The sequence below is a fragment of the Halichoerus grypus genome, chromosome 1, assembly GCF_964656455.1.
Source record: "Halichoerus grypus chromosome 1, mHalGry1.hap1.1, whole genome shotgun sequence".
NCBI lineage: Eukaryota > Metazoa > Chordata > Mammalia > Carnivora > Phocidae > Halichoerus > Halichoerus grypus.
The window spans coordinates 139,957,296-139,966,703 of record NC_135712.1 but is presented as its reverse complement, the minus strand read 5'-3'; the positions used below and the strand labels follow the sequence as shown (position 1 = coordinate 139,966,703).

Below are 9,408 nucleotides of genomic sequence, written 5' to 3'. Positions count from 1 at the left end.
TATTTCTTTTTGATGTTTGTCTGGAACTAAGGTCATCTTTGTAAAATGTGTTTGGTGGAGATATCTTAATTTGTTCCAAGTTCTAGATCCTGGTAGTGGCTTTAGATTATGCCTGTGTAAACTCTTAAAGGGGAGGCTCCAGCTCCCTCCCCACTCCCTGCCCCCAATTCTGTAGTGTGGGGGAATATGCATGCAGGCCACTCATTGAGAAAAGCTGTAGGAGAGCTTCATTGTTGATATTTTTCATGTTTTATGTTTCTGAAACAAAGATGGGCATTTTGAGCAATGTGTACATCTTGTATGGTGCTATATTCCTTTTCCCCAAACTGCCCCTAAATTAATGGTGTATCATACACTGGATAGAGTTATTAATATCCAGGAAATCAAAATATTCCTTTTCATTCAACCAGCATCCCTGTGAAGTAGCTTTTGGAGGATGAAGAGCTGCCTTAAGCCATCATGTGGCCCTCCCAGGGCGGGAGCCCACGTCAGCTTCCTAAAGGCAACAGAGAGTGCATATATCCCTTCTTTAACCTGGCAACTTAACGTGCATGGATCTCATACTCTCAGAGAAAATGGAGCTGCAAGTCAAACAGTATTTTGGAAGTCATTAGTTAGCTCAACTGTCGAACTTTTCTATCTCAAAATTTATCTAGGTGTCCCTCGAAGTTATAATAAACTTAAAATGTACTGTGTTCACATCTGTAGTAATTATCAACTTTCCACCCTTTGCCATCCCAGCAACAAAAACTTGATACCAGCACTTATGTGAAACGGGAGAAGAATTGGGGCCCAGTAAATCTAAGAGGCATTCCCAGAGGAGTCCAGCAGCTGCCTGTTTGACATTCAGAATTGTTTGCCTTATACTCTCCTGACCATCCACTCTCACAAAATACAACCTTTGAATAAACTTATTTTAAAAAAGAAATATATATGGGCAACTGGTCTCTTGTTTAAGTGATGTTCTCATCACAGTTGGACTGAGCAACTTGGTAGGACCAACTTGCCTATCTGGAGTTGAAGGAAGAGAAATGAACAGATTTTTAAAATAATTATTCATAAGATGTCAACTCCCATAACATTGTTTCTTGATTATCTGCCGACCTGAGGGGCTCTTGCTCTGCTCTTGGAATAATGTGTGACATGCTGACATCCGGCTGGTCAATGGTAATGAGATATTTAGTGGGTGAGAGAAAAGGGCCTGATAAGTAAGTCCAATTCGACTTCCCTTTGTCTGAGATCTTCTGGGATAATTCACACATTTCAAGGAGTGCATGGGGAAATGAACCGGAAGTGGAGAGTCTGAGATCCTAAATATTTATATTCTAGGTGATAGGGACAAAAGATAATTAATGCTCCAAGAAAAATGTAGGTTCTCTTGAGGGAATATTTAGGCATCAGGGAAGAAGTGAGGGATAAGAGAAAATGGCAGCCAGGAAAATTTCTAGTTCCCCCCTGCCAGTGCTTGAGCTGTGTGACTGTGGACAAGTCACTTAAAATCTGGGCCTGTTTTCCCATCTTAAAAATTACATAAAATGCCTTAGAGGACAATGGTGATCATGAAATGGAATAATCTACATAAAGTATAATGTGCATAAAAACATATTCAAAGTGATACTGAGTAGTGAGATTTAAATACTAGATGTTATTTATATTAAATGTTATTTTTCCATTTTTAACTCCTGGATTCCCAAATATGTTTTGTTAAATATCACATTTTATGTGGCATGTGTGTGGTTTTAAAGGCATATAAGAACACAGTATGATTATAAATTCTGATTTAGAGAAAGAGTCTGTGATTCTCAAAAGGCAACTATGTTATTTTATGTTTGACTTGAAATTGTCTTCTTGGTTAGTTTCAGAAGGGTTCAAGTCTTTTGCCACGTGGTAGCTAAGTGGCCCTGAGAAAGGCAACCCACGTGAGACAGGGTGTTTGTCATACCTGTAAAATGGGATAATTCTTCCCTTCCCACGTCATAGGGTTGCAGAAATGATCAAAAGAAGATACATACAAAGGTGTGAAGCACTATAGTACTGAGAAAGATCATAATTCTGAAGAGTCCCATGAACTCCTGAATTATGTCTACACCTGTGAACTTAGGGAACCAGGTTTCATTGAATACACAAGCTCTAGAACCTCAGAGAGAGCTCCTGGAAACACTGGGGTGGAACCAAGGTTGCTAGACAGGGTTGAGCTTTCTTCTTCCATATTTTATGGGAGAATTACTCTGTTTTGGTCAGTATGCTGGGCTAAGCCTCAAATGGAGCCATTGTTCCTCCTTCCCTCTGCCCTAACACCACGACCACAGGTTATAATACAGGCCCCACGTCAGTTAGACTTGGGAATTTTCATAACGTAATGTCATCCTTACCTCATATCACAGGATCCACTTTAGACAAAAGTTCGGAACTTCTAAATTCAAGGGCCACCAGAGAAGGTAACATTGAACTCACTACTCCCTTTGTCTCACCATTCAAAAACCAGTTCAGAAAATGGATTCTTGGTGCACTTGGCTGGCTCAGTCAGTAGAGCATGCAACTCTTGATCTCAGGGTCATGAGTTTGAGCCCCATGTTGGAGGTAGAGTTTACTTTAAAAAATTAATTAATTTATTTTAAAAAAAGAAAATGGATTCTTAAGGAAGATATCTAAAGGAACATGCTACCCTTTTGGGCTGTCTAAATCATGACTCTTAATCTTTTACTATGTGAGGATTCCTTCTTAGCCAAAAAAATTTATCAAGGCTTTTTCTAAATACCAACAATTTTATTTAGTGACTATTGACTGAGAGAATACATAGTGATCATCAAAAATGCTAACCACCACCATGACTTCAAAAGTACTATCATCAAAAGCATCTATCTATACCTGTAAAAAAGAAAACAAAAACAAAACAGCCATACAGATAATTGTGAGATCTATTTATTCAGCTGACAGGCAAGACATGTAAAGAAACTCTCATGAGAGCTAATGGGGTCTCCATGGGGGCTGTGGACCCTGGCTGAGAATCCCTGCTCCTAGTTTAAGAACGTGAAGGTTCCAAGGTCTCCTTAGCTTTGCCCCACTAGAAACACTTTCACTCTGCTGTAGTTGAATATGTTACCCTTAGGGTGAAGATTAACTCTTATGTTCTCTAATGCCACTTAAACAGACAACTAATTTCTTTTAGAATTTAATGCTAATAAATGCTTCTACTTCCTGAAGAACTAGTGTATGGGTTTTGTTGTTGTTCTTTTGAGGTTTTTTGGTCAATGTTGTTCTAGTTGTTATCTCAGTGTGGTTAAGGGCATTCTTTTGAAAGTTTAAAAAGAAAATGGGACTGGGTGTTGAGGGTGGAGAGAACCCAAAGCTTCGTGAGAAAAGATCTGTCTTTACCAAGTTGCATATGCAGAAAGGGGACACAAAACCCGGCATTTTCTCATTCTTATTGGCTCCTGTTGGAATACCCATTATTTATTTAGTGATGCCCTTTCCAGTATTCTTTCATGCTGAAACAGGAATAAAAATGCTCTGTTTCTCAAGATATGATTGTCTGGGATTTGTGTATGGTTTTGATTGCATAATGAGGGTTGTTGAAGCAAGTGATAAATCTATAAAAGGAATCTGACTGCCTGCCCAGATAGAGAGTTCTGGGCTGGCAGTTCTATAATCTGATACTTTGTTTTTAACTGAGGTATAATTGACATAAAACATATTAGTTTCAAGTGCACAACATAATGATATATTTGTGTATATTGTAAAATGATCACCATGATAAGTTCAGTAATCAGTGATTGCTGTGCAGGTTAACAGGACTTTTGAAATTGACTCACAATAACCAAACTTAAGAGACTGATGTATAAATCAGAATGCTAGCATGTGATTTCACAACAGGGGAGATAACTGTCCAGTGGAGAATATCAGTGTCTATCATCCAACACACTGCCTTCCTAGTATTTGTATTTGGGGATCAAATTATTCATCAAAGCTTGGCTAGTAAATACTGAGTTTGACAAATAGAATCAGTAAAGTTTTGGTCAGTTTATTTCTCCTTTTACACATACTTTGCCTAGAACATTTTAGGGGTACTCTTCAAGACAACCTCTGTGCTTATTTTTGTCCTTAATTTGGTTTCACCAAATGTCCATCTAACATGAAGTACCCTTACTTCTTTGGTTGAGTTCACCCAGAAGCAGACCCTGAGAAGAGGAATTAGTTCAAATCATTTATTTTGGGAGGAGATTCCAGGATCCACTGGTAAGAGCTGGGAAGTGCGACAGGAAAGGAAAGAAACCATTACAGAGCATATTAAGGAGTAGGCTATCATTTTGGGCACCTGGGTCTTGGTCCCACTGGGCACTTGTGGAAAATGATGTAAAACACTCCTTAGAATGGCTGTACTTGAGAACCAGGAGAGCTGGGTGGGCTTTTATCTTCCCATTCCATTCACCATTGCCTAAGGGATGCTCTCAAAGATGTCAGTTCCCCAGAACATTTGGTCTGCCCCATCCATGAGCTGAGCATACCACAGAGCGTTAGCTATTAGGGTCACAGGCACTGGCCACAGGAAGTCATGAATAGGCATGATGAGTGGGGAGGGATATATCCAGGGCACTGGTGGCATCTGCTAATATCGTACTGGACAGAATTTGTATCAAACCATTTCAAAGATGGTTGGCTGTCATAATTCTTATAGGACTGTTTATGTATTAGAAGTAAGATATTGAGGTAGATTTCCCTCAACTCATAGGCAAAATTCTGAAAATTTGTGTGACCATTTCCTTAAGACAAGGGCAAGAACTTTTCAACTTTACGTCCTACCTAGTTATCAGAGTTCCTAACGTTATGGAGGTGATGAAGCAAGATGGAGGATGTAGAACCGAAACAGGGTTCATGGCAATGTATTAGTTTTCCACTGCTGCTGTAACAAATTACCACAAATATAGCAGCTGGGAGTAACACATGCATTTGTCATCCCAGTTTCCATGGGTCAGAAGTCCAAGTCCAGCTTAGCATCATCCTCTGCTCAGGATCTCACAGGGCTATGATCAAGGTGTCAACTAGGCTCCATTTTCACCTGAGGAAAGAACCTGCTTCCAAGCTTATTCAGGTTATTGGCAGAATTCACTTCCTTGCAGCCATGTGATGGAGGGCCCAGGCTTTATGCAGGCTGTCAATTGGAGAATGTACTCAGGTCCTAGAGGCCATCCACAATTTTTTTTTTTTTTTTTGCCACATGGATTTCTTCTTTACTTCATCAAGTCAGCAAGGAGAATCTCTGCTGAGAAAGAATCTCACGTAACATAATATAACCACAGGAATGACCGCCTATCACCTTTGCCATATAATGTAACCTAATCAAGGGTGTGACATCCCATTAAATTTGACATACTGTATTGGTTAGAAGCAAGTCCCAGTTCCTGCACACACTCAAGGAAAGGAGAATACACAAAGGGGTGAACTCTGGAAGTGGGAAATCAGTGGGGGTTGTGGTAGGATCTGTCTGCCACAGATAGATAGTGAGTACTCAATAAATATTAATTTGCTTCCTCTGCTTTGGATTCTTCTTCCATCACTGAATGTATTATTACCGTCATAGTAAATTTAGGCTAGAATAAAGACTCATGATGGACACTGACTCTCTGAGATTGAGAAAACAATTCAGACATGACAGCTCCGTGGTGACAATGAACACTGTCAGATCACATTACCTGTTCATGCACAGTTATCACACATTTAATGTGGTGAAATGTTATGGCCACATCACAGTCAGGCTGAGCTGATGGTTTTAATTTGGGTCTAAGGATAGAGCTATGCCGATGCTTTTCACCGCTGGCTAGACTGAGGGACTCACATTTCTATGGGTTTCTGCTATCAGGAGGAAGGCTTTGTTTCCTCTTCATTTTGAACTTTTCAAGCAAGTGAAAGCTAGTATTTCCCAGGTGGAAAAAACTGTCATTAGACATTAATCTCCTACATTTTATATTGGATGAGAGTCTGAGTGAGTTATGGAAATATAGGGGCTGGCACATTCAAGCTCTGGGAACTCTAAGTGGCAATTGAAATTTGGCTTTCCTAAGGACCTGATGAAAAAAATAGAGCTCATAAAAGTCCACAGGCATCAGCTTCCAAGAAGTCACCTGAGGATAAGCTGCAAAAATTCTTCATGTGCACATAACTACTGTCATTTCCCACCCTAGCCCCAACCAGCAGTTTCCAAATAAATGACTTGGCTGTCAGCCTCTACTGCAACAAGAAACATTTATGACTCAGTTTTGAAGATTGCATTCTTGGAGTTGACCTCTGTTGATTTGGGAGAGATTAGGTCTGTTTTATTGATTGGTGATGGTGTTACTAATGTATATAGATTGAGGACTCCATAAGCAAAGCAGTGGAATTTTGTTTTGTTTTGTTTTTAATGTCTTTTCTATTAACTCAGAACCTGAGAAGTCTGTGGTTATAGTGTGGAAAATAAACATTGTGAAGGAGACAAACACTATCCTAGAAGTTCCGATTGATGGAATTCTGTTATTCACTTATACATCTCCTTGATGACACCACTGATGGACAGGGTCCATTTGGTTCTAAAACCCATAGGAGACTTGATCCAAAAGCAACTGGGGACATTTCCCAACGTCTGTGCCGACCACCCGCTGAGGTTGTGAATAGCTTGGAGCTAACTGGCTGTGGTCAACTCAAATTGGTTATTAAGGACAAACTCTTAGAACATAAATTTTTGTTGACACTATTATTAACCAGACATGTTTAATATGGAACTAATAAAAAGCAATGTTGCTGTTGATCATAAGAAATCAAGTTTGTCCCAGTTGATGAAGAGGCTTATAGATACCGTGCCATGAGGTACACCACTGCAACTTCAACCACTGCTCCTGATATTTTCCCTCCTTCTATTCTTCAGTACATAGCTCCATATTCTGGTGTTTTATTAGATTACTTCATAGATGATGAAAAGCACACTTTATTCATTTTTGAGGACATATCCAAACAGGCTTTTGGTTATTGTTAGCCATCTCTGTTGCTCTGTATCTCCTTGATTTTGAGGCTTGCCCTGGTGATGTCTTCTACCAATAGCTGCAAATATTGATGGAACAGTTAGAATGGATAGTATGTTGGTGGCAATCTTCCTGGCTCCTCTGCCAGGCCTTAAAAGAAAGACCGATGATGTGTCTGCTTACATTTTAAAAAGTGTTATTTTCATCATGGTTTAACAGATCTTCTGGTGAATAGAATTGTCTATAAAAAAAAATCCACCCTAACTAATAGCCTTTCTGTGACCTAGGCTGGTTCAGGGCCTTGATGCTGGTAGGACATAATATGGAGTATTTCAAAATCTATGAAGTTGCTGGTTTCTCTTGATTTATTTCTGATCTAAATACTGCCAACTAAGTTTGGAGAGATTTCTTAGTGATATAACCAGCCTTAAGATTTATTATGGGAGGGGCGCCTGGGTGGCTCAGGCAGTTGAGCCTCTGACTCTTGATCTCAGCTCAGGTCTTGATCTGGGGTGGTGAGTTCAAGCCCTGTATTGGGCTCCATGCTGGGTGTGGAGCCTGCTTAAAAAACAAACAAACAAAAAAAACACGTTATTATGGGAACTACTAAAAGAAGACCATTGATCAGATATGAAACCAAGGAATATTGTGTTTAACTTTCTGGGTGGCTTTACATCTTAAATATATATGGATTCACTCATTATACATAGAGTTGATTCTGTCATTATTTCTTTCTAATGATCTGCTTCTACTTGATATAGCTTGAATATACTCATCATTTTAATGTACAGAAATGTTATTGAAAATAAATAGTTCTCTTTTTCAGTATATTGTCTAACAAGTAGACGAAATACAGAGAAATATGTAAAAGTATGTGCTTTGGGGTCAGATGGACCTGAGTTGACTTCTGGCTCTGTCACGTATCACCTAGTATCCTTGAGCACTCTCTGAGCTTCAGTTTCCTTATCATTAGAATGGAGGTAATAATAGTAGCTATTGAGGGAGGCAAGATGGTGGAAGACCTCCTTTCATCTGGTCCCTCGAATTTAGCTAGATATCTATGAAATCATTCTGAACACCTATGAATTCAACCAGAGATGTAAGAAAAGAATTGCTGGAATTCTACAAATAGAAAAGCAACCACTTTTGCAGAGAAGTGAATTGGAGGGGATATATTGGAAGATAAACAGTGGGGGTGGGGAGGGTCTCACAAGCTGGCTACCAGAAAGTGATATAGCAGCGGAGTACAAAGTCGGAACTTTTAGAAGTCTGCTCTAGTGAGAGATGTCCTTCCTGAAAGGTGCTCAGGTGGTGAAGCAGGGCAGAATCCTAGGTGGGACAATGTGGTTTCAGGATCCCCAGGTTCACAGAAAGAACAGAGCTGCCTGAGCCAGCAGAGTTTCCAAGCACTGGAGCAGGGAAACTGGCTACAGTCAGCAAGCCCGGGAGTGGGCTTTCAGCTTGGTTTGCCATAAACCACAAACTGTGGCACAATTGGGCGACTGCTCTCCGAGCAGGGGCACTACAAGTGGCTGGCAGGCCCATGGCGACCTCCTCCCTTCCCTGGGAGGATCGGTGAGGGTATGCACCACAGAAGTCTGCAGTTTGGTGCACACAAAAGTGAAGACTGCTTTTCCCTGAGGGTTTACTGAAGAGAGGGGGCCGCCATCTTTCAGCCCCAGGGCTGGAGATGGGGCTCCACCATTTTTATTTTCACCCTCTAAAGCAGCACAGAAAGCTTTCAGGGAACAAAAGCCACATTGAGCAACTGGAAGCAACTTACACTGAGCTTAGCCCCCTGGCAAGGGGCGATGCAACTCTGCCTAGGCAAAGACACCTGAAAATCAGTGCAGCAGGGCCCTCCCCCAGAAGACCAGCTGGAACATCAGAGGAATACCAAGTTTACAAAGCACACAGAACTGCAAAACTCCAGTGCTAAGGGAAAATAGTATATAGAAGTCAAGGTTTTTTTCTCATGATTCTTTAATCTTTCAATTTAAAATTTTCCTTTTTTGTTTTTCTTTTTTTCCTTTTCAGCTAGTTTCTTATTTTGTCAATTCTTTGTTTTTAAGTCTTTTTTAACTTTCATTTTTACATTTACATTTGTATTCTTCATTTTTGGCTTCCTTTCACTCTATTCAATTTTATTTTTGTATATATATAAGTTTTTCTTTCTTTACAATTTTGAGATTTAGTGTCTTCTAACAAACAGACCAAAAAATTCCTAGGACCAAGTGGATCACCCTGTTTTGTCCACCTGGGAGATTATATTCTCCTCCCCCCTCCTTTTTTTTTCCTTTTTCTTTTCTTTTTGGGTTCCTGACCTCTTCAGACTTGTGTAGTGTGTATTTTGCTTGGGTTCATGGTTGATATTTTTAATTTTGTTCTTTCATTCATCCATTCTTCTGTGGGCACA

General features: G+C 40.0%; 1 long non-coding RNA gene across 1 annotated transcript in view; it reads right to left on the bottom strand.

The window, feature by feature from the left end:
- Window positions 1–4,005: 4,005 nt before the first annotated feature.
- Window positions 4,006–9,408, bottom strand: part of LOC144381879 (uncharacterized) — a 25,091-nt gene continuing 19,688 nt past the window's right edge. The window contains exon 2 of the long non-coding RNA XR_013447975.1: window positions 4,006–7,071. This is a non-coding gene — a long non-coding RNA (uncharacterized LOC144381879). The remainder of the gene's footprint in view (window positions 7,072–9,408) is intronic.